Below are 6,159 nucleotides of genomic sequence, written 5' to 3'. Positions count from 1 at the left end.
ACATCAGGTGAACATCCCGTTACCCCACTCCGGCACCTTGCAGCCTCTTTTCCAAAGTATTAACAGATAGACAGAATTCAGGCATTTATAGTGTCTGTGCCAAACTAATAAGCGAAAATGTGTAAAGTAATAAATATAGTCCACTGAGATTTGCTTTTGAGAGAATTATATAATTAAGTTTATATTTATGACCCATGTTCGTTTATACTACTATTCTATGTATGTTTATTTATGATTGCGGCGTAGCTAACTTCCATTTCAGACATTTTTCGTGACAAAAAATTGTTTGAAACTTCTTTACTTCTTTTCCAGGTAAGATGATTCGACTGAATAATGGATGAGGCTGAATTCTGTTTTCGGCTACTGATATAGCAACTATGATTTCGAATCTACTCATAACTAATGGATTACGGAAATAAACAGCTCTTTTCAAATTAGAATTAAGTAAAAGTGGAAAAGATGATAACGAAAATTCAGAAAAAAGATAAGCTGCATTGCTGTCAAAAACATTTCGTAACGTCACGACAGTTCTTGTTTCAAGCGGTGGTTTTCTCTTACGTGTATTGTAGTAACCGCAACAGTGAAATTGTAGACCTATAGAAGTCGACAAATAACTAAAGATAATCGTCTTAATTTATTTCTTCTTCTAAAAAACTAAACTCCGCCGTGAGTAGCAGAGGACAGCACCATGGCGACCAGCCCCCGCGCCATCCTCTGGCATGCAGATGCCGCTTGGAGGGGAATGAGATGAGCGCTCTGCTTACCCGACGGCTGCCGGTTTTCCATACCCTGCAGTCGCTGCTTCTCAAGCAGGTAGCTCCTCAGCTGGCATCATGAGGCTGAGTAGATCCTGTTGCAGTCCCCACCCCCCGCCGTGGAAAACTCTCGGACACAGTCGGGAATTGCACCCGGGGTATCCGCTTGGATGTCAGATGGGCTACGTAGGCAGACACACCTTGTTTATTAGTGCTTAAAAATCGACACAATACCAAATTTCAAGTCAGAAGAACTTAAGACTTCTGACTACATTCTGATACCCCACAACGCTCTAAGAATGGCACAAATAGTGAAAACTTCAGAGAGATCGACCTAACCCTTAAAACGTATCAAATACCTATCATCATTCCGCGGTTTCAATACCAGATCGGATACGTCCAGCATCTTGGTTGCACCTCTGCGTAAAACTAAAACTTTCTTCATCTAGTCATCCATTTCAGTCAAACAGCTGTGGAACAAACCAGCCTGTAACCAGCGTCTTGTGTAAAACCAGTCTGCCTTTAAGAAGAGATTAAAGCCTTATATGGTATCATTGGTGTAGTCCTCTTTTCTTCATATCCTAGCTGTTTTCCTTCTGTACAACGGGGAATCAGTATCTCTTCCACACTGTAAATCATCCTTGCTTTTCTCGCCCGTTTCTGTTCGTTTCCATCGTTCCATCTCCTCTGATAATCTTACCCTATTATTTCTCGCTCTTCCTCTGACCAGTCAGCTTCTTCTCCGTAGTAATACCTTTCGTTCTGCTGTCACACATTTCTGTTCGACTTCATTATTCTTATTCGACTAGAAAGTAATGAATAATGAAAAGTTAATAATACCGACCTGCCATGATTTTCATACATTCGTTAATATACACTACACATGTTTAAACAAAATTGGGTCACTTGGGTGACACAGCGCAGTTCCATGCAACGGTATAAAATGGCTGTCAAAGAACGATAATCTGGCAACACTATAACCTCACGTAAGATCAATATCTTCGTTCAACACAGGGCAGATGTGATGCTTAGGTAATTAAGGGCGTAGAATTCTGCGTTAGAAAACTCCAGTTCGTTTCTGGATCTAGATGTACTTTTCTATTTTAAAATTTTGATTTTCTAATATTGCTGTAACACACCGTTTCTTAAATTATACATATAGTTCAACTAAAGGTTCTTTAACGTTGAACATGACAATTATTGCCGGCCGGGGTGACCAAGCGGTTCTAGGCGCTACATTCTGGAACCGCGCGACCGCTACGGTCGCAGGTTCGAATCCTGCCTCGGGCATGGATGTGTGTGATGTCCTTGCGTTAGTTAAGTGTAAGTAGTTCTAAGTTCTAGGGAACTGATGACCTCAGAAGTTAAGTCCCATAGTGCTCAGAGCCATTTGAACCCACTTTTTAAATGTGGAATAATAAAAACTATTGTACTCCCATATATGTGCTTGTATTATGTAACTGCTCGTGTTTCGTATAAGACCTGATGTAATTGCTGCGTAACGATTAAGTGGTTAAATCAATCTTTCGAACTCGAGCATTCTAATACAAAACTCTAACACTGCAGTAACTGCACAGCATATCTGCGGATCACCGAATGAAGGACGAGAAATTTAATTTGTAAATTCTCTTTCGGTCCTGGCATCACTTTATTTTGAAATCAAACGGGTATAGCGTAGCAGACGTAGACAGAAGCAGGCGCTTACAAATAAACGATCGTGCGTTTGATATCAGATTTGTCGTTGCGTCCGTAAAGCACTCCAATTGACTGTCAGAATTATTCCCTTATCAAAAACACGACCGGCTCTTCCACTACTCCTGCTACTCGTACAACAGTAATCGTACTACCATAGTGAGGACGAAAAAAGTGATCAAAACGTGTTCCGTTTTATTTGGAAGTTCTCTCTCTCTGTCTCTGTCTTTCTCTCTCTGTCTCTCTCTCTATGAGTTTGTGGTCTTTGTAGACTTAATTAATCTACACACTGTGTAATAAATACGCTACCACAATATTCAAAGTATTATTCTCAACTAAGAGCAACAACTTCTTTGTAATACTTTCTGCCTAGGTCTGCTCAGCGTCTGAAAACACTCATGCACTTAATTAGTACCAGCGATCATTCATCTCTTTATTGGATGTTTGTGGTTTCATGAGCCAGCCGACCAGGTAAGAATCACACAAAGAGAATAATTCTCGGGAATAACTTGCATTTTTAAGGTGAATTGGTTAACTTTCCCAAAATATCTAGCACTGATCCCCACATGTCCACTTGTTTTTCTGGCCAAAACGTCCCATATTATGACTCGACTTTGGCGAAGTAACTGTTTCTTCCGCTGATAAAAGCTGCTCAGTGCTGCGTGCTCCTGGCGTATTCTAGTAAACAAGAATGAAATACTGAGCAAGCACACACCTCTTTTATTTAAATGTCATACGCATGAGAATCGTGACCAAGTATATATGACCAGGTCGGTTCCAGGAAGATGTCGCGCTGTGTAAGCACAAACGGCGGCGCCCAGGGAACAGCTTGTAACGACTGGCAGATCATGTAGTACGGACGGGAAAAACTGATCGGTTAAAATCGATACCGGTGTTTCAGTTCTGAATAATCGGTATTTTTTGGTAGTTATTTGGTCTCAGTTACAACAGGAGCTTTTATTTTTTACTAATAACCAAGTAAAAAACCGAAATACACTATGCGATCAAAAATATCCTGACACCCCCAAAAACATACATTTTTCATATTAGGTGCATTGTGCTGCCACCTAGTGCCAGGTACTGCATATCAGCGACCTCAATAGTCATTAGACATCGTGAGAGAGCAGAAAGGTACGCTCCACGGAACTCACGGACTTCGAACGTGGTCAGGTGATTGGGTGTCACTTGTGTCATGCGTCTGTACGCGAGATATCCACACCCCTAAACATCCTGAGGTCCACTGTTTCAGATGCGATAGTGAAGTGAAAACGTGAAGGGACACGAACAGTACAAAAGCGTACAGTCTGACCTCGTCTGTTGACTGAGAGAGATTCAAATGGTTCAAATGGCTCTGAGCACAATGGGACTCAACTTCTGAGGTCATTAGTCCGCTAGAACTTAGAACTAGTTAAACCCAACTAACCTAAGGACATCACACACATCCATGCCCAAGGCAGGATTCGAACCTGCGACCGTAGCGGTCTCGCGGTTCCAGACTGCAGCGCCTAGAACCGCACGGCCACTACGGCCGACGACTGATAGAGACCGTCGACAGTTGAAGAGGGTCGTAATGTGTAATACGCAGACATCTTTCCAGACCTTTACAAAGGAGTTCCAAACTGCATCAGGATCCACTGCAAGTACTATGACAGTTAGGCGGGAGGTGAGAAAACTTTGATTTCATGGTCGAGCGGGTGCTCATAAGCCACATATCACATCGAAAAATGCCAAACGACGCCTCGCCTGGTGTAAGGAGCGTAAATAATGGACGATTGAACAGTGGAGAAACGTTGTGTGGAGTGACGAATCACGGTACACAGTGGGGTGATCCGATGGGAGGGTGTGTGTACGGCGAATGCCACGTAGACGTCATCTGCCAGCGTGTGTAGTGCCAACAGTACAATTCGGAAGCGGTGGTGTTATGGTGTGGGTGTGTTTTCCACGGAGGGCGCTTGCATCCCTTGTTGTTTTGCGTGGCACTATCACAGCTCAGGCCTACACTGATGTTTTAAACATCCTGCATCCCACTGCTGAAGAGCAATTCGGGGATGGCGTTTGCATCTTTCAACACGATGGAGCACCTGTTCATAATTCACGGCCTGTGGCAGAGCGGTTACACGACAATAACATCCCTGTAATGGACTGGTCTGCACAGGGGCCCGACCTGAATCCTATAGAACGCCTTTGGGATATTTTGGAACGCCGACTTCGTGCCAGGCCTCACCGACCGACACCGATACCCTCTCCTCAGTGCAGCACTCCGTGGAGAATGGACTGCCATTCCCCAAGAAACCTTCCAGCACCTGATTGAACGTATGCCTGCGAGAGTGGAAGCTGTCATCAAGGCTAAGGGTGGGCCAACACCATATGGAATTCCAGCATTACCGATGGAGGGCGGTACGAACTTGTAAGTCATTGTCAGCCAGGTGTCCGGATATTTTTGATCCATTAGTGTATTAGATAGCCGTAGCAGCAGTGCTACAATTTTTCGTTTTTAAATAAATCTTTTACAAAAATGCAGTTATTTTTATTCGGAAAATTCGCACTGGTTTGAAATATTGCGTTGTTATAGAAAATAGGAAAAAGCGGGATCAGTGCTGTTTTAATAACAGTGCCGAAAGAAACGAGCAACAAACACGTGTGTCATGGTTTAAGGTACGCGCGCACCTGCAGTGTGTAAACTTCACCCCGCGTGGTCTATGCAGCCGTTTCTCTCTGTCGTCGCCGGGCATCCGTTGTATTGCAGAATGGCACCAACTCCGGTCTATATTTTTGCGAAGTGGCGTAGCAGTGAAGTACGATGCTTCATTTGCTTTGAAAGATTAAAGATTTGTCAGAAAAATGGTTCAAATGGCTCTGAGCACTATGGGACTCAACTGCTGAGGTCATTAGTCCCCTAGAACTTAGAACTAGTTAAACCTAACTAACCTAAGGACATCACAAACATCCATGCCCGAGGCAGGATTCGAACCTACGACCGTAGCGGCCTTGCGGTTCCAGACTGCAGCGCCTTTAACCGCACGGCCACTTCGGCCGGCAAAGATATGTCCTCCATTTCTATAAAATAACAAAAGAAGGGCGAAATTATGGTAAAATTAATAAATTAAAAATTTAACAACCATCCATTCATAGCAAACACGGGCAACGGCCTTGCCACAGTGGTTACACTGGTTCCCGTGAGATCACCGAAGTTAAGCGCTGTCGGGCGTGGTCGGCAATTGGATGGGTGACCATCCAGGCCGCCATGTGCTGTTGTCATTTTTCGGGGTGGACTCAGCCTCGTAATGCCAATTGAGGAGCTACTCGACCGAATAGTAGCGGCTACGGTTAAGAATACCATCATAACGACTGGGAGAGCGGTGTGCTGACCCCACGCCCCTCCTATCTGCATCTTCCAGTGAGGATGACACGGCGGTCGGATGGTCCCGGTAGGCCACTCATGGCCTACAATAAAAACAGAAGTAGGTGATCTGCCGCCTGTCTACATAATATGCCTCAATGTGCCTTGAAAACAGGCAAATTAACACGAAAAATTAATTCTTCAACCTCAGTTTTCACTCTTTAGCACTGAGTACTCTTAATGTCCAAATAGTGGTATAATCCCCGATTACAGCATGATTTTTGAACAGAGTTTCAAAAAATTAGAATCAGCAGGACAATACTGGTGATCTTTAGTAGTATTCAATCAATTATCACTTTTCGAGAAAAGCAG

The 6,159-nt window shown here is 43.7% G+C and overlaps 1 pseudogene; it reads left to right on the top strand.

Moving 5' to 3' along the window:
* The first annotated feature begins 5,587 nt into the window (after positions 1-5,587).
* Positions 5,588-5,705, top strand: LOC126249849 (5S ribosomal RNA; annotated as a pseudogene).
* The last annotated feature ends 454 nt before the right edge of the window (positions 5,706-6,159 follow it).

The sequence above is a fragment of the Schistocerca nitens genome, chromosome 3, assembly GCF_023898315.1.
Source record: "Schistocerca nitens isolate TAMUIC-IGC-003100 chromosome 3, iqSchNite1.1, whole genome shotgun sequence".
Taxonomy (NCBI): Eukaryota; Metazoa; Arthropoda; class Insecta; order Orthoptera; family Acrididae; genus Schistocerca; species Schistocerca nitens.
The sequence above is the reverse complement of the archived record's forward strand: the minus strand, read 5'-3'. Positions and strand labels throughout refer to the sequence as shown.